This window comes from Balaenoptera borealis (assembly GCF_965194805.1).
Source record: "Balaenoptera borealis genome assembly, chromosome: 5".
NCBI lineage: Eukaryota > Metazoa > Chordata > Mammalia > Artiodactyla > Balaenopteridae > Balaenoptera > Balaenoptera borealis.
In genome coordinates, this window is record NC_138862.1 from 141,423,977 (window position 1) to 141,450,762 (window position 26,786).

Genomic DNA, 26,786 nt, shown 5'->3' on the forward strand with positions numbered 1-26,786 from the left:
CAGCTATTTGGTATAACAGTACACTTTCTCAAATGCAAACCTAAATAATTACAAAATTAAACAAATGTGTTATAAAGAAACCTTAAAAGATACAAAATAATAGTAATGTCCTACATTTGTTTGGTCTTTATGAGTTTTCAAACATATTTTGTAGACTCTTCTTTTTTTATACTCAGGAAAATACTGTGAGGTAGACATTAGAATTCTTATTTTATAAAAGAGAAAACTGGCTTACTGATATAACGTCACTTGTTAGAACCATATAGCTATTAATTAGGAAAGCCATTATCAGCGCCAAGATTTTTTTAGGGTTTATTGCCGCCACCTGGTTAAAAGAAAAATCTTTAACAGCAAGAGGTAAGTGTAAAAAAATACATAATATCAGTAGGACATTGCAGAATCATATAGAAGTAATTTTTTATTTCTACAAAAATATTATTGTTAAGACAATGTGTATGACTAGGACACACTATATATTTAATTTAGAACTAATTTTATAGCATTTAGAATAGAGGCATATATTAACATTTTTGTGTGGTAATATTACTATATTATTTAAATGTAATGAACCATGTTAGATTTTAATAGCTTAACATAGTTACTAAGGTTTCTAGCCTTACTTTTAGAAATTATAATCATTTAAAACATAAAAAAGACAGTATCATTTTAAAATAGGGGTTAGATACCATCACTCTTCTCCTCAAACTACCACAATGACTCCTTATTTTGCCCCAAGTCAAAGCCAGTGTCCAGCTAAAAGCTTTCTCCCTTACATCAGGGGCAAGACAAGGATGTCTCTCTTGCTATTGCTATTTAAGGCTGTACTGAAAGTTCTAGCCAGGACTATTAATCAAGAACAAGAAATAAAAGATATCCAGATTGTAAAGGAAGAAATAAAACTCTGTTTTCAGGAGGCATTATCTTATATATAGAAAATACCAAGGAATCTACCAAAAAAAAAAAATAATAGGTCTAATAAACTAGTGCAGCAAAGCTGCAGAATACAAGATCAATGTCCAAAAATCAGTTGTGTTTTTATACACTAGCAATGAACAGTCTGAGAACAAAATTTAAAAAAAATTATTTACCACAACATGTAAAGAATAAAATACTTAGGAATAAATGTAACCAATGAAGTGCAAGACTTGTACACTCACAACTATAAAACATTACTGAAGGAAATTTTAAAAACCTAAACATGGAAAGACACTTTTTTTATTCATGGATTAGAAGACTTAATATTACTAAGATGGTAATACTCCCAGAAGTGATCTACAGCTTAAATGCAAAATCTATTAAATTCCCATTGGCTTTTTTTTTGCAGAAATTGACAAGTTGAATGAAAGTTCATATAGAAATGAAGGATCCCAATAATGCTTTTCAATACTGAAAAAGAAGAATATGTAGGAGTACTCCTATCTTCTGATTTGAAAACTTACTAAAAAGCTACAGTAATCAAAACAGTGTGGCATACAGATGGACAGATATATAGATCAATGAAATAAAACTGAGAAATAAACCCATATGTCTGCAGACAAGTAATTTTGACAAGGGTGGTAAGGCCATTCAAAGAGGAAATAATAGTCTCTTCAACAAATGGTCCTGAGACAAATAGATAGCCACATGCAAAAGAACAAAGTTGGACCCCTGCCTCATACCAAATACCTCTCAAAATGGATTAACAACATAAATGTAGGAGCTCCTATAAGGAAACATACTTGTAAAGATTTGTGACCTTGGATTAAGTAATGATTTCTTAAAATGATATTAAAAGCACAAGGATAAAAAAATAGATAAGTTGGACTTCATCAAAATAAAAAACTTTTATACACAGAATGGGAGAAAATATTGGCAAATCAATTATCTGATAAGAGTCTATTGTTCAGAACATATAAAGAACTCCTACAACTCAACAATAAAGAGACAAACAGCCCAACTAAAAGGGGGAAAAGTGATTTGAATAGAAATGTCTCCAAATAAGATGCAAATGGCCAATAAAGACTTGAAAAGATAGTCCACGTCATTAGTCATTAGAGAAATGCAGATCAAAACCACAATAAGAAATCATTTCACACCCTCCAGAATGGCTATAATAATGATGAAAAGTTAAATTTAAAAAACAGAAAATAACAAGTGTTAACAAGGCTGTGGAGAGATTGGAATCCTCATACGTTGCTGGTAGGAATATAAAATCATGCAGGGGCTGTGGAAAAGATCAGTAGTTTCTCAAAAAGTTAAACATAGAGTTGACATATGACTCAGCAATTCCACTTCTTTTTTGTTTTGCTTTGTTTTGCCCGTGCCACGCAGCATGTGGGATCTTAGTTCCCCAACTGGGATTGAACCCACACCCCCTGCAGTGGAAGCACAGAGTCTTAACCACTGGACCACCAGGTAAGTCCCAGCAATTCCACTTCTAAGTATAGACCCAAGGTAAGTAAAATATAGTTTTATGCCCAAACTTGTAAATGAGTACTCATAGCAGCACTTCATAATGACCAAAATATGGAAACAACCCAAATATGCATCAACTAATGAGTGGTTACACAAATGTAGTATGTCCATACAATGGAACGTTATTCAGCCATGTAAAGAAATGAAGTAATGATACATGTTACAATACGGGTGAATCCTGAAAGTATTATTCTAAGTGAAAGAAGTTAGCCACAAAAGACGACATATTGTATGATTCCATTTACCAGAATAGTCAAATCCACAGAGGCAGAAAGGAGATTAGAGATGGCCAGGGAACAGGGGAAAAGTGGAATTAGGAACTCCAGGGTTTCTTTTGGTGGTGATGGAAATATTCTGAAATTTGATAGCTGTAATGGTTGCACAAAACTTTGCATATACAAATTGTATGGTATGTGAATTATATCTTAGTAAAGCAGTTATTTTAAAAAATAACTAATAAGAACCTACCATATAGCACAGGGAACTCTTCTCAATACTCTCTAACGATTTATATGGGAAAAGACTCTAAAAAAGAGGGGATATATGTATAACTGATTCACTCTGCTGTACAGCAGGAACTAACACACCATCTTAAATCAACTATACTCCAATAAAAATTTTTAAAATAAAAATTTAAAAAGTAATAAGCTGTGAAAATTCTGGCTTCGTTTCTGGTTTACTATGAGGAAGCATGACTAAATGCTAACTCCTGTCAGCTGGGAGGATGAGAGGGGATGGCAGGTTACACCAGCTCTTGTGTGGGTGTAGTAGTAGATTTCAGAAGTATCAAGAGAGTCAGGGTCCCATGTTGCTTATGTCTTCAGGTGGCTCTTTGGGGCGACTGAGCCTTGTAAACTAAAGCATGCAAATGGGATGGTAGTTATCATGTATCTCAAGCCAAAAAGATCCTCCTAAGATTACGATAAGATAATCATGTCTCTGCTAAAAGCCTTGTAGAGCAAAATCTAAATTCTGTAAAAAACAGTCTGACCTTTGAAAGCTTTTGAGCTACAACTCCAGCTCCTCACCCACAGACTACCCTGTCGAGCTATCCTAATGCCCCAAGCTCTATGATTTTTCCTAGCTTTGTGTGCACCCTTTGGCCAAGGCTCAGTACAAATGTCACCGTAGAAATCGTTGATTCCTTCTCCAAATACTTTCAACACCTTGTGCATATTCTTATTTTGGTACTCATGTTACTATAATTATTTTTTAAATTATGGTTACCAGGGTGGAAAAATGGGGATGGGATAAACTGGGAGATTGGGATTGGCATATACACACTACTATATATAAAATAGATAACTAATAAGGACCTACTGTATAGGACAGGGAACTCTACTCAATACTCTGTAATGACCTATATGGGAAAAGAATCTAAAAAAGAGTGGAGATATATATATATATATATATATATATATATATATATATATATATATATAACTGATTCACTTTGCTGAACAGCAAGAAACTAACACAATATTGTAAATCAACTAAACTCCCAATAAAAATTTTAAAAAAAAATAAATTAGTAATCTTTTCCCCAGACTGTGTCTTCCAAGGGCACATGGGAAGTGCTTAAATTAACTATGTCTTATTTGGCTGGATGGATGAATGATTGAATCTAGTATTGCATTTAACTATCTGCTTGACCTCCCTGCTCTACAGGGAAGGAGGGGGAGAGTGGAGTGACACAATGTTTTAGAAATGAAATGTAAGTTTAAAAATTATGGAAGTGGTGTGGGCCATCACAAAATCAATGAGTGGGCAATGGTGTGGAAAAAGCACACAGCTGATGGTTAGGATGTGTTTTCCTCTCAATGAGTTCTCAATCCCTGTCCAAAGAGCATTCCACCATGCAAGTATATTTTATGTGCAAACAATACAGCCCATAAGCACAAACCAACTGTCTCATCTAGCAGTCACCCAGCGTTCCATAATCTATTGTACTGTTTCATGAAAATGGAACAGGTTGGACATACAAGAAAGATGGAATGCCTATACCAAACTGCCTCCTTTTTAAGGTATGTTCCGGGGTAACTCTGATAATACCGGATTTTCACCTTAGGTGAGGACTTTAGCACCCAGCTCCCATGGAAGACGGGACTCCACTCTGTAAGTCTGCGGACTCAGGATTCTGCTCCAGGTCTCAGGGCGACCACTTACAACATCCCCTAGTGAAATGGAGCAGGACCCTATGGCCCTTGCCCACCATGTCCTCCGCCTGCCTTTTGTCTGTGGAAAAACTTTAGCCAAAGAATAAGTTTAATCAGAGAAGTGAGAAACAAAGGAAAACAGTCCAACAAGTCTAAATAATAATAGGTTAGTCATTAAGCATAGTTAAGGACCTCTAGTCCCTCCTCAAGGTCTACAGATAACATTCTGAGTGCTATCGTGTGAGTTGTGTTATAGATACTGAAACCCCCATCCGGTGGAAGAAGTGAACTACATGATGACCAGGCTGTAGCCATGGCATAAGCTGCCACAATTCCGAGAGCTGGCCTCAAAGAAATGGGAACAAACCGACCCTGGAAATGAAGATTACCTGTACTTAAAACAATCAAGATGACACTGATCACATCACCCCATGACATATTTCAAGATGACCGTCAGAGGGCGCTGTTTCTGCATGTAGCCCCCTCCCTCCGTCTATAAAAGCTCTTGCCCCCTGGTTGTCAGTGGCGGGGGGAGTCAGCCCTTGGACAGGAGTCCACCTTCCCCCCTACCCACCTGGTCACTGGCATCCAAAATAAAGCAAACTCTCCTTTTCACCAACCTTGCCTCTTTATTGGCTTTTGAGCAGCGAGAAGCCAGACTCCACTTTCAGTAACACTAGTGTTGTTTCATAAGCTAGGCTGCAACAAGCACCAGCCCACATCACTAAGATTATTGGCAGCTGCTAAATCACCTGTCAAATTCTCTAAATTTTCAGTCGATTTACTCTGAATGTTAACCTTGCTCTTTTGCGTCCGTGTTTCTCCTGATGCTGTTTCATGAAGATTCCTGAGAGACTCAGGCCTGACCTCAAGTTCATGCTCAGATGCTCTTTCAGTAACACCATCTTTTTCCCTTCCAGCGCTGGACAAAATAAAATTCAAATGTAGTTTAGTGTCGCATGTCCTAGCTTGCATGAATGACTGAAGTAGATTTGGAGGCGTTGGTTTCCATCTGTCTGAAATTCAGATGCTTCAGCCTAATGCTCTGTGTAACTGTTACGTAGATATCAGATCATGTGAGAAATAGTGTACGGAGCCAGAAAGCAGTTGGTGGATATTGGGTATTCAGCATTTAACTTGGCTTATACCAGATTATATTCAGTATAAAGCTTTAACAACAAGCTTTTCAATTGTGTACTTCAGTGGGGACAAAAGAAATAAAGAAATTGATTCTTCTTGAAAATATGACATTCCCTGATGGTCCAGTGGTTAGGCCTTGGTGCACTCACTGGCAAGGGCCTGGGTTCGATCCCTGGTCTGGGAGCTAGGAGCCCACAAGCCTTGCAGTGCAGCAAAAACAAAAAACAAAAAAACAAAAAAAAAAAGTCATATTTTAGGGAAAGAAGATGCAACAAAGGTACCTATTAGAGCAGTTGTCATCTCTAAAATTGATGGTCTTCTAATTCAATATAGAGTCATGATGTAGACTTCTCTAAAGAAAAGGGCAATTAATAAGGGCAAATAGATTTGTAAGCCTTGATGGTCTTCTAATTCGATATAGAGTCATGATGTAGACTTCTCTAAAGAGAAGGGCAATTAATAAGGGCAAATAGATTTGTAAGCCAATTACTGAAAGACTCAAGACTCATACTTCTGCCATGAAAAAATACATTAAATTGATTGCCTTAATAATATCTAAGATTTGTTTATCACTGTACACTTTGCCAAATGATTTACCCCCCATTCATTCTTGAAAAATTCTTTTAAATCAGAACAGCACTATTTTTGCTTCTTCTAAAATGTGGTAACAAAACTTCGAAGACTTGCCCTAGGTCACCTAAAGACACAAGCTCTGACCAGCAGCTCAAGACCACGGTGGACCTCTCCCATCACATATGGTATCTTAGGGAATTGAGGTGAGTAAAGGATGTAAAATGGAAGGAGACTCTCTGCCTTTCATCTTTTAAAATCATCTTCAAGTTGTAGTTTTTTCTCTTTGGTTATCACATTTTAAATGATGTATGAATTTTTAAAATTTAAAACTCGTTTTTGAAGTTTTAATTTTGTTAAGTTTTGAAGAAGAGAATTTTGAAGAAGAAAATTTAAGAAAGTGACTCTGGTAAAAACGTTATAAATTTAAAATATTCATGTTGGGTCAAATGTTAAATGTAACTTAACTGCCTTCAAATTTGCACAGCAACTAATTAGGACTCTAGCCAGTTGCAATCACACACTAACAACCTGTATATTTCAAATGTTCATGGAAAGAAATGGGATGCTCTTCTGAGAGCATGTTCCCTGGTCAGTTGCAAATGTCCAGTAAGTTGCTCACTGGTGCAAACTGGGACACAAATTCATCTGCAGCCCTATTAAAGTATTTTTAACCTCTGAACACTTAGCATTGGGCTTAGAGACTCCCTGTGACTTTGTAATTCTTAGTAAACTAGATAAAAATAGGAACCTGGTGTATAGTAGTTGCTTAATAAATATTTTATGAGTGAGCTAATTTTTGGTCCTTTAAAACATTTCTAACCCTAACCCTAACCCTAATCCAACAACAACAAAAACAATAAATCCCTTCGACTAGAAATTCTAGATCATCCCATAGTGGCTTGGTGGTTGGAATTGTTATATTCAAATCTAAACACAACTTTATACTTTGAATTTAATCTCTTATTTTTTTCCTAGGCTGTCATTTTGTGAGTCATGATTTAGTCTGCAGGGGAAAAGAGGTACAATAAGTACCTAGAGCAGTTGTCATGAAATTAACTGGAAGAGAGAGATTTACTTCACAGCTGATCTGTACCCCTACAATGCTCATTTGCAATTAAGTCAAGAGAAGAAACATAAATTCAAAGAATAGATAGATATATAGGTAGATAGTAAGTAGATAAGTAGCAAAATATAGTTTTAAGGGTAAAAGTAGACATTAAAATACATGTAACCTTATGCTAGAAGTAAACAGCAATTTTTAGGAGGCTAAGGATAAAAACATAATAGAGGCAAGAGACAAAATAAGTTAAAATGAATTTTAAATGCCATAAAGTTTGAATTAGATAAGACTACCTTATAATCATATATTAAATTATAATAATTATATATTATAAATAATTACATACTTATAATATATTAAAACTATATATGATGTATGATGATTATATGTAATGTATTATATATTATCTATCAATATATGATATATAATTACATATACTTATGTATAACATATTTGTATATAATAATAACATAATATAATGCTTTATATGGTAAGCTAAAAAGATAGGCAGGCAACACCAAGTAAAACAATTTTTAAAACAATTGTTTGACAACAAATAAACACACAGACTTGAAAGACAAAATAAGTAGACGAAGCTATAATGATATTAATAGTAATACATACAATTTTATTCGTCTAGGTAATTAAAATAGTAAATATGCAAGAAAAAAAATAAAGAGGAAAAGTAGAGCAGAAAATATTCAATAACCTACCACAATTGTAAAACATTACATGTAACGTGATCCCATTTTTAGAAAAAGTACATCCCGTATACTTTCAAAGGGAGACTAGAGGGAAATAGAAGTGATTGATAGAACCCTTTTTTTTTTTTCTGTATTGAAATACATATCCACGTTACTGCTTTCACAATTAGAAAAAATACAAATTGGTTAGAATAAGGATGATTGGCAATGGCAAGGCAGGCACAGGAAGCTCTGCCTCTGAGATGCGCACAGAGCATGCGCAGTAGAGCCCGGGCGGTCCCGAGGGCCCTTTGAACTTGGATCCCCCGGGAGGTGAGGAACAGCCAGGCGCCTTGACCCTGACCTTGAAGACTAGGCTCCACAGCAGCTGCCTCGTGTTCTCACCAGGCCTCCAAGCTAACTGACTTCTCCACAGATGCTGACGGATATGAAAAGACGCCCATTCCCAGGAGGGGACCCTACAGCCCAGACGTCTGGGGCTCAGAAGAAGCCTCTGCAGATCTGAGCTCCCTCACTTTTCAGTGACGGGCCCTGCTAAATGAAACCCAAAATCACAGGTAACGGCTGAACGTTGACAGCTTTCTTGCCAGATTGCTACCATCATATAGCGTACTCTTGGGAGAGCCACTTAACTCCTGTTGCTTCATAGGCAACAAGAATCAGAGTATATGTCCCACACTGTCTCATGTCAAGGGGGCCTCAGCACACAGGTACATGAAACAGAGGAAACGAAGCAACGGACTGGGGTGTTCCGCTGACGTAAATTCTATATACAGCTCTCGCCTTAACCCAAAGTAAGCAAAGGTCACGGTGAGTGTTCAATCCACTTAAATCTCTTCTGAAAGCAAATAGTTTTGATTATAGTATTCTCAGGGTATTTGATAAAGTAATGCTTTCAAACACATAAAGCAGACTTTTGAGAAAGTAATCGCAGAGATTTTCGAAATAACTTCATAATCACTGACGGGAAGGTTAAGATAGAATAACACATTATACACATATACTGTGTTTGTTAACTATGTCATCTTATATTCTCAAATGGAAAACGAAAAGCCTTCTTGTAAATGGGGCTACTAACCTGAAGCAAACAAATCTTAAGGCTAATAAATACATTGTATGTATAAATATATATATATATTATCTATAAATATATATATATATATAATATATATATATTTCCATGCTGTCTCTTTCTGTATTTCTGTCTGTTTCCCTTTCCTTGTAGGCACAAGCACACACATACACATGTATGTGAGCCCAGGGTACCTCAAACATTCAAATGCTTATTGCTTTTTTCTCTCTGAAACATCGTATCGGCTTCAGAAACAGCAGCAGTTAACTCTTCTCATAGAATCTGCTCTAGAATAGCAGTTTTAAAACCACAGCTGTTAGAAATAGCAGTCCAAAGTTAATATGTTAATGCCATGTTTTCAACTCATCGTCTCCAAAAATCCTTGTTTGTGAAAAACATAGACACATATACTCAATTCTTTACAGACACCTTAAAGTAAACACACACACACACACACACACACACACAAACACTCACATACCATTTCTGCATGAACACTATTTCTGCAATCATTTCTGGATTAAGAGAAAAACAAAATCGCAGCAGATGTATTGCACATTACAATGTTTGCAGAAGTGTAACCCATGAGAAAATGAGACAGCACCCCTGCTTACCACACCTCACTCGGCCACTTGGCAACTTCAGTGGTGTGCAAGCAGAGGGACCCAAGCAAATTTATGAGGCTGTCATGTGACCCTACCACTGGCCAAAGGCTGCTACAAAGTAAGAAGCTAAAATTTCATTCTCATTAAATACTAGGTCATCTTCACAGAAAGACTTTATCCCCCAGTACTCCACATCTTGTGTTTTAACAGACTTCCAGCCATCTCTCTTTCTAGGGGACATTTCCTATTAAATATTTTTGGCATCTATGTTTTCACTGTCCCCTTGCCCGCCTGGAAAACCTAAATTGTCTTTCCATGTAGGCAACTACATTTATATCTAGAGCCTTCCCAATTTCTTTTGCTTTTCGCTTATATTTTTATATCACCCATTGTGTCGAATGAAAAACACACGAATTTTCAAAGATTTTCTCTTCACTGAATATTTTTTGTTCAGAACCGTGGTGATGTAAGGTGCTGTGGATTGGTCTACCAACAGCCTATGTAATCCGTTAGTTAGAAGTACTTCGTCTTTTCCAAATGGGAAGAATTGTGTATGGAAATATTTCGTGCAGAGCAGAGATCTAATGGGCCTCTCTCTTCCTATCCACACTTTTGCAAGCCCCTCCCCACTCCCGAGAGGGCCCCAGCCTTCCATCATCTGGCAAGGGTAGCTAACACAAGACAAAACATCTTAAAGTCCAGGAAAAGCTGTAAGAGAATGAATGAATCAGAAGCCAAAACTGCCAATTACCACCAGGGCTTAAGCCTGAGTTCTCAGATAATTCCGCCAAGAATGTGCTGGAGTTACTTATTGTTCTCGGCACTCGTCTCTCACATCTGTGTGAGTCTCAGGGTGTCTGCTTTTCTGTCCCGACCCAGCTTCTTCCTTTCCTGTGAAAAGTAAGCCATGCAGAGTCCACCTGCGTGGATTTTGTTAACATTTCTACAATCTGTTTCTTGATCACCCATTTTATGTTTGTGATGAGTAGATGACTAGCCCTAAGGTGGGGACCGGAGGTCGGATCTGGCACAGAAGCAGACTCACTGTCTGCAGGCTGACCCTTCTCTCAGGCTACAGCACAATCCTTCCCCATCTCACTTCAGGCTCCAGAGACTGCTGTGAGCATGAAGACAGATGTTCTCCTGCATAAATTCCTGCCAGGCACCTCCTCCCACGTTTGCAAGGATCTTGAAATGTTGTTATCTCCATCCATTTTTTTTTAAAGGAATTCCTTTATTTTTATTTATTAATTTATTTATTTTTGGCTGTGTTGGGTCCTCACTTCTGTGCGAGGGCTTTCTCTAGTTGCGGCAAGCGGGGGCCACTCTTCATCGCGGTGCGCGGGCCTCTCATTATCGCGGCCCCTCCCGTTGCGGAGCACAGGCTCCAGACGCGCAGGCTCAGTAGTTGTGGCTCACGGGCCTAGTTGCTCCGCGGCACGTGGGATCTTCCCAGACCAGGGCTCGAACCCGTGTCTCCTGCATTGGCAGGCAGATTCTCAACCACTGCGCCACCAGGGAAGCCCTCCATCTATTTTTTTTAATTATTATTTTTTATTATTAAATTAGTAACAACTTCAAATGTACAGAGATCTGTGAAATTTTGTTAAATTTTATTATCTCCATTTATTTTAATAGCAAAGTTCGGAGTACTGTTATTTCTCACCCACACCACTGAAATAGCCCTCTAAATGATATCTGCCTATCTTCTATGACACCACTCTAATCCATTCTAACATGCAAATCCATTCTCAATTTATAGCTTATAATATGTTCATTCGCTCACTATTTGGATGACCAAATCCAATGACCTTGACATGGCTTATAAGGTCCTTAAGGGTCTGGTCCCTGCTGACCTTCCTAGACTCAGCTCTCCCCCCTTGACCCCTCCTCCATATATTCACTTGGCTCTAGTTATATTGAACTTCTCTCATTTCCTTGAAAATCGTTCGTATCTCAAGGCCTCAAACATTATGTCACCTTTGCCTTTAACATCATTCTTCCTCCACATCTGGGTAATATTTCTCAGCTAAGAGAATTATTTTTCCAGGAAGCCTTCAGGGATCCCCTAAAATGGGCTGTCAACCCCTCCTGTGTGCTGGGACTAACAGTCACGGATTTCAACATCTGTACCTCAATTTCCTGCCTACCAGTTAGATGTGTTCCTCAGGAGTCTGAAAGCCCTATAAAAAATAGTCACATATTCATCTTCTTCTCCATGATGACCTGTGATTCCTGCTCAAGGCATTCATTCGGCACAAAAATGAGTTAAATTAATGAAAAGCTGGTTCCATCTCCTATAACTCCACGTTCTCTCCCAATGATACACATCTTCTTTCCCCCTGCCTTAGGTCCCCACGGGTTATTTATTTATTTATTTATTTTAAATTTTTATTTATTTATTTATTATTTTTGGCTGTGTTGGGTCTTCGTTTCTGTGCGAGGGCTTTCTCTAGTTGCGGCAAGCGGGGGCCACTCTTCATCGCGGTGCGCGGGCCTCTCACTATCGCGGCCTCTCTTGCTGCGGAGCACAGGCTCCAGACGCGCAGGCTCAGTAGTTGTGGCTCACGGGCCTAGTTGCTCCGCGGCATGTGAGATCTTCCCAGACCAGGGCTCGAACCCGTGTTCCCTGCATTGGCAGGCAGATTCTCAACCACTGTGCCACCAGGGAAGCCCCCCCCCCCCACCATGGGTTATTGGCCTTGATAAGCAAGTACAGAAAAATTCCGAGGACTGGAAACTTGGGAAAGTATCTATTACTGTCTCACCATTTGACAGATGAGGGCACACTCACCCAAAGAGACAAGACAACTTGCCCAGGACACTGCGGTGTTGGTGGTGTAGAACAGCAGGCTCTGGACCTGAACCCAGTTCTCCTAAATCCTGGTCTAGTTCCCTCGACTACACCAACCTACTTACTAATGACCAGGAATTTCTCACCAACTCCTTAGGTTCTTGTGTCACTGGCCCTAACATTCGTACCCTTATCCATGCCAGATACTGATGGGGGTAGGGAGCTTATTTCATCATCGCTGCTTCATCAATGTGTTCATTAATAAAGTGAAAGCAAAACTAAGAAGGAAACTTAAGTCAGTAAAATTCTGTGTCGAATCTTGAATACACTTCCTTTCCTGATGCGTGAACTTGACAGCTTTTTCAAAATGTGAAAATTAAGGACCGTTTTGTTTTTGTGGGTGCTGTAGTTGTCGTTGTGATGTTGTTGTTAAGGGCTTACATACTTTTGTGGATATTAAGTATATTTTTTTGCGAAGGCACTGTTCTAAGTGCACCTAAGTTGAAAGACTCAATGAGATGTTTCTTTGAGACACTATTACTAATGCATACAGATTGTATAGTATTGGGGGGACAAAAGAGTTTTCAAAAGTGGTAGGAGGCTTTTTTTGCCAATCTTAAGCATCTCCCAGTGAGTCTAACCTGCAAACAGGAGCAAGGGCATCGCTAGCAAACATGCTGATTTCAATTCACTAAGAGAGCTTCGTCTTGGCTTTAGTGACATATTTTTGTGGGATTTCCCTGGTAATTCATAACATCCTGGTTCTACCCGAGCAAACCTATGCTTCCTGTCAATGACTGTCTGAGAATCATTTGGGTGCCACGTTCTTCAGGACCCAGAAATTCAAACTTGTGAGAATATACATAGTAGTTCAGAGCACATTGGAAATGCTGGTCCTGCCACTTGTGCGTGGTGTGAATTTGAACAAGTGAACATTTCTAAATTACTGTTTCTGCGTCTACAGCATGGGAGTATTAACCACAATGAGAAATCCTATCACACCCCCTGAGAAAAGACTAAAATTTCAAAGAATAACAATTCCACTTGTTGGCAAGAATGTGGGGGAAATGTCTACTGTCTATGGGCTGTAAAGTGATACAATCTCCTTGGAAAAAAGTTTGACAGTTTCTTATAAACTGAAATATACTCCTGTCCTAGAAGATAACAATTATATTTTAAGTATTTATGAAGGAAAATAAAAATATGTCCATACACAAAAAAAGTATACACAAGTATGTAGAGCAGCTTTGTACATAAAAGCACCGCTGGGAAGCAACCCAAACAGCCATCACCAGTTAAACGAAGAGGTGGTGGTGTATTCATAAAACAGGGCACTATTCAGTAATAAAAATAAATTAGCTGATATAAAAACAACATGGATGAACCCCAAATCACTGTGTTGCACAAAAAACACTAAGTGCAAGAGTACATGATTCCCTCTATATCACATTCTAGAAAATGCAAGGCTAGTCTACTGTGACAGAAAGCAGATCAGTGGTTGCCTCTTGAGTGGGGAGGGCATGAGTGAACTTTCTGGGGTGATGGAAAGGTCCTGTTTTGTTTTTCATTTAATTTTTTGTTTTATATTGGAATACAGTTGATTAACAATGTTGTGTTATTTTCAGGTGTACAGCAAAGTGATTTAGTTATACATATACATATATCCATTCTTTTTCAGATTCTTTTCCCATATAGGTTGTTACAGAATATTGAGTAGAGTTCCTTGTGCTATACAAGGTCCTATATCTTGACTAGGGTGACGGTTACACCGGTGAACAGATTTATCTAAACTAATTTAAAATCTATGCATTTGATTATATATGAAGCATGCCTCAAAAAAAGAGTAAAGCAACTGCAGTTTCTTCATTCAGACTGATTCTGATATTATAAATGCAACATGGGAGGAGGACATAGACTTTTGTGCCTTGGACTTGGAAAATAATCATGGTAGCACTGTGATTTCACCAAAGTTATTGCCACCCTGAGCCCTCACACAACTGGCCCAAGTTTGAATTCACGTCCAGAGGACCCCATGCCTTGCCACCACGTTTGAGTATATGTTGCTTTCTTTTGGGGGCCAAAATATAAGCCGTTATACTAGCCCTTCTTCTTAAACAGCTTTTTTCAGAGGGAATTTAAGAAATATAGGGAGTGTCTAAGTGGCATTTTTTCCAACTATAATAATTAATATAAGTTGACCATCTATCAGAAAAAAGTAGATTTAGGTCACCTGATGGGAAAAGTTTTTTTGTTTGTTTTCATTATAACTTATTCCACGGATGTTCAAGTTCCATTCTCTCTTTTTAAAATAACAATATAGGCTGATGGAAGATCAGTTACTTGAGAAAGGTTTTTACCTTTTCTTTTCCTTATTTTAGTGTGACAAATAATTTGGCATAAGCATGGCCACTTAAAGCCTAAGAAAGAATCATTAACATGGAACTCAAGGTATTAAGCAACCATACAAAGAAGACTTAAAGAGAAAAAAAAGTCAGTAATTGTTTTGTGGTCTTGAAGTTTAATAGTAGAGATACAAAGCAGTCTCTCATTTCTTGCAAAGCACTCCACAAAGCAGGTGCATTAAGAAAAAATTGATGGGTAAGAGGACTAAGAATATAGCTACTAATGGAATGCGTTGATTTTAAAGTTGGATAAAATGGAAGTCATATCAACTTAGTAGAACTGCTTTTCTCTCAGCACTTCGCTTGCTGGGTGTCATAGTAGGCACTTATGGCACTTTCTCCTCCCTTGAAAATACAAGTGCATTGCATAATCACGGTAAGGGATATTTCATGCACTTCTTTTCTATTTTCCTGCTTTGCCTAGTACGGTGCTGCGCAGACCAGCTTTTCAACAAACATGTGCTGAGAGAACTAAAGAATTAAGAGCATTTTTAAAGGGCTTTATACTAGAAACATGCTTGATCCTAAGTAATTATCTAGGTAGCTTGAGGAAAGTAGGCAGCTTCCCAGATTTAGAATTCTTGGCCCAAAGTCACTACTATTGTTTTAAAATGTGATGGGAGTGGGTGTATCTTGCCTACATTATCCTCAGATTTCTATAAAACTGTCAGAGTATAAAATGACTAAGAAAACACAATAACCATTTCCAAATAAATCTTTCTAAAATGTTAAAATATTGTTTTATACAATTAGTATCAAATGGCATCATTCAAAGTAAATTGGTGGCATGAACATATATTTCTAAAAGACCAAATTAAGTGTGATATGTGTCCAATATGATTTCTGTCTGTAATGTTTCTGAGAGCAAAACCAAATGATTTTGCTACCGTTTTATCAGGGAATGTTCTTTATTTTCATACCACAGATCTAAACTGAGCCACACCTACGATCTGAAAACTGCTCTTGCAGACAGAAGAAATGTCATTTGGGACTGACTGTGGAGGTGAAAAAATATAGGACACAGCGAAATGCTAAGAAAAGAGCCTGGAATCAACTACTTTTTTGTGTGCAATTGTTTTTGCATGGTCACTCCCAACCTCCAGCCACCATTGGGCCCAAGTACACCTTTATATACATAGGACACACTTTGGGAAGGTTAGCAATTATATTCCAACACCATGCAACCATTAGAATCTGACAGTAGACTAAAGCATGTAGTGAAACTCCAAATCCATATTCTATATACAATTCTTAGTTAATGACAAGACAGGCTAGTGACCCATAAAATCATTAAATTTTAGAGTTAGATGGTGGTTCTCACGTTGTAACTCTCTTGCTTTCATTCTCTGGTCCACTTATACCTGGGCTTGTTTACTTACCATTCGTTGGTAGGATCTATTCATACAAGGATATTATTTTCAAGAACAAAGTTCAAAGCCATAGTCTTCTGATACTGCAGAGGTTCAGCTAAAACATAACCCCTAAAGCATCTCTGATAATGCTCACTAAAGAGCCCAGAGCAAATAAGCAAACTCAATTCTCTGCAACAAAATGTTGCCTCTTATATTTATGGTGGGAATATTTCTCTGTTCATGAATCTACTATAGGAAATCTTCTAATGATCAAAAATTCCCAGAGGATGAAGTACAGAGAATACTTTTCACCCTCAAGTTAAAACATCAAAATATTTTTATTATAATCAGTTTTGTCTTATTCAAAATAGACTGCAATACGTAACATTTCTCTTAAGACTCTTTGGTATTGATACAGTTTGAAAAATGATTTCTTTCCGAGTATATTTACAGGGTCTTTCTGAATGTATTTGTGCATGGAAATCTCAGAGACAAAAGAAATCAATTATTGTTGACTGGTTATATTTTTTCCCTCCCTGTTGGAGGGAAACATAATTCTTTCTTCCCATTTCGTTACATACATAGGTTCAGAAAACAAAATGCTAAAATTTGCTAAATTACTTTGCTTAATTTAGGGAGAAATTCTGTGTTTGTGTGAGGACTGATTAGTGCTATTTTCATCTCGAAATATGTTCAAAGCTGTGTGACCTGAGTTTTGAAATTTTATCACGTTACACTCTTTGATGAATTCTCAAGTTGAAGTTTCTAGAAGCTTCTAAAGTGATAATTCCTTATGTTTATAATACAACCATGTTGCCAAAGGTCGGAACATTTAATTCTATTTTAACCTTTGCTGACCTAGGGACTCTGCTAGGCACTTTAGGGGAATACAAAAGTAAATTTTTAAAAGTATGACAAGAAATCTCTCTTCTTGAAGAGTTTACAACTAAGACGAGGAAGAAGACAAGAACTTCACCCCATTGCAATGCAAGGGGACATAAAAGGAGGGCTCTGGCACAGGAGCAAGCCATGCAATATGGAACCCCAAAGAGCAAGCGATGAAGATGAGTCCTACTTAAAAACCTCCAGTGGCTTCCCATTGGTCTTAAAAGTCCAGCCGCTGATTATAGCTTACAAAACCCCAGTATGACATGCTTCCTGCCTGACTGTACGTCCTTCTCTTTTTTTTGTAGAGGTTGTGTGATCTGGCTCAGCATCCGTGCCAGAGGCTGAGAGCTACAAACTCTGTGGTCCCAGATTTATTCCCACACAGGTCCTGGCTACAGTTTAGTTTCTACCAATTAGACTGCAGAAGATTGGAAGAAGGGAATTAGACAGCACTTCTGTCTTGACATAAGTAATGTCAAGGAGGGGTCTGGCGTTTCCTGAATGTGGTGTCTCCCAGATACTGGAAGTGATCCCTTGCTGGCCCAGTTCTACAGCTTGCTTCTCAAGGTTGTTTCTTTCTTTAGCTTTCCAAATGAACCTGTAATCCATTTTATCCTTTCTACTAAAATGAGCTAAGGTGAATTCCATATCCTGCTGTTCGACCCTGAATTTTATATGTGTGTGTGTGTGTGTGTGTGTGTGTATTCAGTTGCTCTAAGATGCCAAACTTTTTCTTGTTTTAAGGTCTCTGCACATACTTTCTTCCTTGATTGGGTTGGCCTTCTTTGGGTATCTCCCTTCTTGACATAAATTTTAGCTCCTCAAAGATACTTTCCTTGGCTAATCAACCCAACTTAGATACTACCCAATTTTTACCAATTAAACACTCTGCTTTTCAATTTAATAGTAGTTAACATAAGCTATAAAATATAAACATATCATAAAATATCAGATACTTTTTATCCCATATGTGAGATATACCTGTATCTATATAAATTGTTTAATCATAAGTTCAGGCACTAAATTGTACGTTCTGCCACTTACTCAACAGTGTGTACCTAGTACCTTGAACAGTGTCTGGCACAAATATTTAAAATGTAAATTTATGTTGTTTCTAGGAGTTGTCCAACTTTTCAACCAGCCCATTTTTCTTTCATTGCTTTTCATGTGACCATGACTTAGTCGGGAAACCAAGAGGGTGCTTTCTATCCAGAGTGGCTGTGGAAGTTCCCCCTGACCACAGCACAGAGGCAAACCATAGTACAACTGTCAGAGATGGTGAAAATCACAGAGGATGATGGCCGTGTCTCTGTACTGTCCTATCTCCCCAGCACGTGGCAAGGTCCCTGCACTTTGAGTAGATGCTCGAGAAATGAATGTATGGTAAATGAACGGATCTTATTCTATCCTTCCATCTGAGAGTAACACGAGGTCCTTAGAGGCTAAATCACTCTCCCAAAGTCAATTATGTTGTTTAGAGGTGATTCTAGGTGCGGTATAATCAGATACACAAAAATTATCCTTTTCCTTACATCATTCTTTTATAGTTCAAGCTGCCATAGTTCTGAAATTTCTCCCATTTATTTTTTTTTAAATTTTGCTATATTTTATTTTATTATTTTATTTTTTTAACATCTTTATTGGAGTATAATTGCTTTACAATGGTGTGTTAGTTTCTGCTTTATAACAAAGTGAATCAGCTATACATATACATATATCCCCATATCTCCTCCCTCTTGCGTCTCCCTCCCTCCCACCCTATCCCACCCCTCTAGGTGGTCACAAAGCACTGAGCTGATCTCCCTGTGCTATGCAGCTGCTTTTACTAGCTATCTATTTTACATTTGGTAGTGTATATATGTCCACACCACTCTCTCACTTTGTCCCAGCTTCCCCTTCCCCTCACCGTGTCCTCAAGTCCATTCTCTAGTAGGTCTGTGTCTTTATTCTTGTCCTGCCCCTAGGTTCTTTATGACCTTTTTTTTTTTTTTTTAGATTCCATATATATGTGTTAGCATATGGTATTTGTTTTTCTCTTTCTGACTTACTACACTCTGTATGACAGTCTCTAGGTCCATCCATCTCACTACAAATTACTCAATTTCGTTTCTTTATATGGCTGAGTAATATTCCATTGTATATATGTGCCACATCTTCTTTATCCATTCATCTGTCAAATGGCCATCATCAAAAAATCTACAAACAATAAATGCTCCAGAGGATGTGGGGAAAAGGGAACCCTCTTGCACTGTGGGTGAGAATGTAAATTGACACAGCCACTATGGAGAACAGTATGGAGGTTCCTTAAAAAACTAAAAATAGAACTACCATATGACCCAGCAATACCACTACTGAGCATATACCCTGAGAAAACCATAATTCAAAAAGAGTCATGTACCGCAATGTTCACTGCAGCTCTATTTACAATAGCCAGGACATGGAAGCAACCTAAGTGTCCCATTTAATTTTTGAGGTTAGAAGTATATTTCTTTTTTTTAAATCCTGAGAAGGAAAATTGAATAACCTTTTGGGTACTTAAACTTTAAAATATACAGAATATTTTCTAATCAAAGCTCTCTCACAAGCTATGCTGTTCTCAAAATCCAAAATGATTTTAAACAGCTTGAAACCCAGATCTAGGTCTTTACTATAAGCATTATACATAAATGATACATTTCTCATATTAATGATTACATTCCTCCTAACACATTTTCTTAAATAGTTTAATATTTGAAGTTTGACTAAGATACATTTGATGCAAATGATAAGGACTCTTTTCCCTAGCTGCTTATATAGAAAATACAGGATGAATTAAGGAAAAAAATTTGTTTTACAGCTAAATCCCTGACATGTTATTTATTTTTCACAGGGTATGCAGAGTGATAAAAGAAATGCTACTGGGATAAAAGAAGTTTAAAAGAAAAAATACCAAAAAATTTTGATTGAGGGGAGTCAACCATCATTTTGTGTTATTCCACTTATCATTACTAGTATTTGAATTGGTATTTATATTAGACAATAATATTTGAATTGATATTTATATTAGATGTTTATATTAGAGATTTCTATTAGACTTTTTATTAAAATATATAGGTGTTCTGTAACAACGTGTCTGAAGGCATCTATTTCAAATCTGAGAAGTCAACTCCTGTTTTTGATGTTTAGGTAAATAATGTCATGTATAAAATTAGAATATCACTTTGTTTAAAATGTCTCATGGCCCTTTTGTTCAATTTTTGTCTTCAAGAAATTAGGGATTTGATACACACTTAAAAATTTTTCACAGCTACTAAAACAAAAGGTTTCTCTTTTCCTAAAATCCAAAGCCCTTATTTAGCCTGACCTCTCAAATATTAAAAAGAACGAAGAGGAAATTCCTTCCCAATCCTACATTCTAAAATTGTGTAAATTTTCAAAACATCTTTTTTTTTCTTAAGAGCCAAAGAGCTCCATTCTGCTATTAGAGACACACACATTTAAAATGTCAGGCCCATTAACTCTTTCAGTCTCCTAAGGAAACAATCAGTGCTCACCTATATTAGTGCAAATCAAATTTAAGACAGAAAGAAGATTATATTTTATAGATACTTAAATTCTGAGTTTAAAGTAGACTCCATTGGCATGCTTAGGAAAATCCATTTCTTTTCTCTTGGTTTCTAATGGCTTGATATAAAATCATTTCCAGTGTATTAGGCATGGAAAAGACCCCATCTTTTAGATACAGCTCCTGTGTATATGCATTTTGCATGCCTAGTAAATCATCAACAGATGCATAAGCATTGTTGCTTTCTCAGCAATGGATGGTCATATGGATTAAGAGATAGAGCACAGTTAAATATTCCTGATTCTTTGAACACAGCTCTGTAAACATTCCTCAACTCTGAACTGTAGTGTTAGACGTTTAAACAACTGAAATTGGTTTGGGCAGAGAAGCTCTGAGCTATGATAGTCATGTGTGTGGTTGCTTTATTCTTTTAAAACCTAGATTTGTAAACATAGAATTAAATCCACTTTAGTTGTGGTCTCAAGCATGATTTAAACATTGTCTCCATGAAGGAAGATCATTCCTTATTTCAATGTTCACTCAGCCCCTAAAACAGACGTGACAATGCATAGAATTACAAATAAATAATAAATAATAAAAGGGGACTGCTTTCAATGGAATAATTGTCAAATTTATTACTTACTTAATATTCTAAAAATTAGAGCCTCCACTCCTTTCACATACAGATTGAAAGGTTTTTTAATGACACAACTCAATTTTCTCTTTCTTACAGTAGAAGACACCCAGTGTATTTGTTTGAATCATATCTTTAGGAAACGTATGCTCAGGGTAGGTGTATGTGCTTGTGGGCATGTGTGTTGGAAGGAAGCTTATACTCTCTTTTTTTTTTTTGAAGGTGAAGCACATTAAATTCTTTTTTTTTCAATTGAAATATATTTGATTCACAATGTTGTGTTAGTTTCAGGTGTACAGAAAAGTCATTCAATTATACATACATATCTATTTTTTATATACTCTCTTTTATTTTGCATTTGTGGCATATAAAATATAACTGTTTTAGGTGAGAGTGGCTACCCTTTTTAGATTATAGAACCTGAACTTAGGTCAGAATTAAAATAGAGCATTTCTCCTCAATCGAAGAAAAAAGTGCCCTCATCCAAAATCTATTTCTTATCTTCTTTCATCTTTCACTCTGGCTAAAACCTAATTCTCCCCCCAAAAACTAGTTACAGGAAGCTCCCATTCTCTCTCATCCATGGAAGAGATTTTGGGGTGACCGTATTCTTATAGGCAGAGACTCACCCACATCTACAACTCTTGATTTGGTCCCATCACTTAAAGAGTCCAGATTATCTCTGAATCACTGTCACCCATCACATTGCTCATTTCTGTAACTGCCCCACAGTTCTTTTAAGACACTCCAAGACAGTCTTTAAGGCACTGCTACCTCTTTCTTTGTCTGCTAGACCAAATCAACAGACTTCAATGCCACGCCAGCTCACCCCTTCCTTTCCTGTCCAATTGACACCCACAGTTTCTGGGTAGTAATTGCATCATAATTTGCAACTTCACAAAGATCTCCCTGGCATACCTTCTTCAAGTTACTGTTAGCTCCAAAATATCCTACCGATGGTCAGATTGGTCTCTCTAATGTCAAGGCCTGAGTCCTTAACCTACTGGGTCTGCCCTTTCCTGTTGGAGTTTCATCTTCCTTATTCCAACCCTGACATTCTAACTCCCTATGGACCGACATAATGTCCATTCCTGCGTCCCCGTTTTTGTTCATGGTTACTTTCACCAGGCTGGCTTTTTCCTCTGACATCTCAAAAACCTGTGCCCAAGCAAATATTTCCTTTAAATTTTACATCTCTTATGAACCCTCACACTCAGAAGCTATATAAAACCACAGTATAAATGCATGGCCACCCATTTTTCTGCCCTATAATGCAAAGACCCCACATTTTTAAAAGACACAAATCTACACTTGACAGTGACTTTCTCTGCTCTATTCCAGTGGAGCGGGAGGAGGCATCTTCCAGAATTGATCAGAATCGCCAGGGATGCGTATGAAAACGTCAGGCTCGTTTCCTGCTCCCTCTCCCTGATAAGAATTTCTTTCAGAAAGAAGTATTTGTAGTCTCTATGAAAGTAACATAAAATTTCAAGCAATGTAATATCAATGAGAGAAGAAAGTATGTCTATGCTATTCGCTATTCAAGCCGAAACGCCAACCCAGATCTTAGCACATATAAGATGTTCCAAAATATGCATTATATAGACAAACATTTACTGCCTGGCTGATAGCATCACTGTTGACAATATCCAAACCCTTTCTCCAAAGACCCCTTCCCTACCAGAGGATCATACATGCCTGTGCCCTGCTGACATTAGAACTCACCACGTGGCTGACTTTGGCCCTTCCCCCAAAACATGAGTGAAAGTGACCCACGCCACCGCCGAGCAGACGATTTAACAGATAATGCATGCCTACCTTTTCTTTCTTTCTCCCTGCACATAAGACAAGCAATGCCCAGATACACCTGCTGCATCGAACTATGTCCAGAAATGAAGGCATATTCAGCAGAGTCATAGCAGAGAACAAATCTTTGTTTTGTAAGCCCTTGAGATTTGGGGGCCATCTATTACCATTGCATAACTTAGCCCAAGCTGTCTGATACAGAGAGAACCAAATATTTGCAGTAGGATTATTCTCTCTTGGTAGTGGATATGGTTTCTGAAAGAAAGAAAGGGCATTTCCTTTTATTTAGGTTTGTGAATATCTTTAGTACAAAAACATTGTCCCAGGTAAAACAGAAAACAGACTGACTAAAGGGACAGAAAGAGAGGGACTTTATTTTTTCTCTTTACCTTTATTACAATTTGGCAGAAGGAAAATTTTGAGGAAAAATCTCCTTTTGAGGAAAAGAGGATTATAGGAAGTTTTTTAGCTTTTAGGTCATATAAATCTTATAAAATGTGTATAATGAGATTGTACTATGTATAATTAAAATAGTAGTAATAATAAAAAGTATATGATAGGATAAAGTGACAGCCATACATTTCTTATAAACATTGGGTGAAGATATTGACTATTTCACATCAAAACACACATTATCAAGTTAATGTTTTTATACTTAAACTGGTAGCCTAAAATGTTGGTATTATTCCCTCTATGGAAAACTTTAGAAGATTCGAGAGATGTAAATTAATTTAGTTCACTATTCAGGCAGGAAATGCATCTCTTTCTGTATAATTTCATCTAGGATACCACTTGAGAAATTTCCCTTGGCTTTACGTAACTTTTGTGGAAATTTTCCTTCTCAGATCTGATCCATAATTTAGCATGTGTAATTAACACATGTAATGATGTGTTAATGATCTCATTTATACAGCATGTAGCTTCAATGAACACAAAGTACTCTATTTACTTAATTTATCCTCTAAACATATGCATCTGGAACTAACTTTGGACTAAAAAATAAACTCCACTAAAGAGTAGATTTCTGCAAAAGAAGATTTTTTTTTAAGGGCAAGAATAAAAAATTAAGATATGCACATATTCTTTTGCATGACGAACTGATTTAAGGTTTTTGATTTATAATTAAGAGGACTAGAATAGTATTAACAAACTCCTATCAGTGTTCAGCAGGCTTCTGATGAAGGTTCTCTAGGTAGAACCTTCCATTTTTATTAATATCAGAAGAACTTAATTTGTAATGAAAGGCTACTTTGCAGTTGCAGCTAATTCTACATTTACCTGCCTCTATAATTTGCTTTACTTACGGCTGTCTCTCACATCTACTACTTATCTACTAAGTTATTCATTACAAAAGCTCCCTTCTAATATTACTTGATTTGACAGAAATGCATTAGCTATGACAAATGCTTCATAATGTACTCAGACAGTATTAATGCAAGCAGAATCTATGGTAATTATTGCTATTTAAACACACAGATTATTCCTCTGGTCTTCTATTTAAAAATGCAAATAAAATCTCCAGCCACCAGAGATGAGAAATATCTGCTTTTTAAATACACTTTGTATTACTATCATTTCCCCATATTAAAACAGCCATTATACAGAGGTAGTGGTATATGATAAACATGGTGGACTCATATTTATTCGGAGAAAAGAAGAAACTTTTACAAAAGGATAAACTCCTCATTCGTACAAGAAGAAAGGTGATGTCAGGCGGATGAGTTACTTGTTATCACAACAAGGTTAAGGCTCACTCTCAGTTCATCCTCCAAAGCTGCTTTCTAAGGCTACTCCCATGTCCTCATCATGCAGTCAGACCGCCAGCTCCTTTCAATAAGGAAGATCCAGAAGATGAAGAGGGATTTCTTTTTCACTTTCAGGATCACTAAACAGCATAACACATACAGCCTGATTCACTAGTAAATTGTTTGACTGGCAATATTTGATATCTGACTTGTTCAATTTTGTAAGTGCAGCCCAGGAACATGTCATCTCCCAATAATCCATTTTATAAAAGGGGGTAGAGATCATTTCAAAGTAACACATAGTGTGAAGCTGTGCTATGATTCAAATATATGCAGATGGATATCTGGATCTGGTATTCTCAACGATTTTAACCCCATAGCAGTGTCATGTACTGTCATTTCATCAGTTACATAAATCACTAAATGTCATTTTATTTTATTTTTTGGGTTGCGTTATTTATGTTTAAATTGCTATTTTATATTGGACTATAGTTGATTTACAATGTTGTGCTAGTTTCAGGTGTACAGCAAAGTGATTCAGTTACACATGTACATAAATCTACTCTTTTTCAAAATATTTTCCCATTTAGGATAATACAGAATACTGAAGGCACATTTTGAGTTTTCTTATTGAATAAGGTAATCCTTAAATATTGATTTTATCTTCAAGGGTTTCTAAGTTTATGAATTGATTTATTGAGGCCTACTCCAGGCTAGGCAGAAGGAGAGGTGATGGGCAACCCAAAGTTATCTAAGACATTGGGTGAGGAATCACTGAGCAATGGAGCTTACCTGAAAGGATACAATTAAGATTCCTATATTCGGGAATTCCCTGGCAGTCCAGTGGTTAGGACTCTGCACTTCTACTGCAGGGGGAATGGGTTCGATCCCTGGTCTGGGAAGTAAGATCCTGAAGGCCATATGTCATGGCCAATAAATTAATTAATTAATTTTTAAAAAAAGGTTCCTACTGTCATAAAAATGGAGACCTAGACAGAAGTTTGTTGAATTGTAGGAACAGAAGGAAGATATTATATATCAGAATGTACAGACTGTAAAAATTGAACACAGGGACTTCCCTGGTGGTTGAGTGCAGGGGGCACAGGTTCCAACCCTGGTTGGGGAACTAAGATCCCACATGCAGCTGGGCATGGCCCAAAAAAAAGAAAATTGAACATAGAAGGGATGTGATGCAATAAATGAGATAAAATATAAACCGCTGATCTAGAACTAAAAGGCAGGGTCCAAGGAAAAGTAAAAATAAGACACTATTCAAACTCCAAAAGTAAGTATTATTCCTTACAGAGAATGTAACATTTTGGATTCCTATAAATTGTCTCTTCAAATCTACAGATTTCTGATCATGTATTCTAATTTTGAAGGGCTCCACTTGCTACTCCCTACTTTGATAAAATAATAGAATCTCAAAGTTAGAAGGGACCTATCTCACAGGGTATTTGATGGCAATTATTATCTCAGTGGTTTTAAAATATATTTTTAGCCAGGGGACTCTTTCTTCGGAAATAGATCATGCAGAAGTCCAACTGTTAATAGATGAGCACGGAGTTTGAAACTGGAAAGAGCAATCTGGAGTTCTGAGCTCCACCCACCCCGCCCCCGGTCCTTTATTGAGCCCAGTGGGAGTCCTGCGTCCACAGAGGAGACGGCTAGCCCTTGGCCCACATATACTCCCCACTGAAATGCCCGGGGCCAGCTTACCCTCTGTGTTAGATTGTTTTTGCATGACTCCAAAGACCAAGAAATCACCTCCCAAAGTAGCTGGGTCCACTTGCAGATAGCTTTACATTTCTAGAGAAGCCTGTCTTACAGAATTGAAATTCACCTTTCTGCAGTTTC

The 26,786-nt window shown here is 37.3% G+C and overlaps 1 protein-coding gene across 4 annotated transcripts in view; it reads right to left on the reverse strand.

Moving 5' to 3' along the window:
* ZNF385D (zinc finger protein 385D) overlaps positions 1–26,786 on the reverse strand; it is a 924,724-nt gene that overhangs the window by 47,244 nt on the left and 850,694 nt on the right. The window lies entirely within an intron of this gene.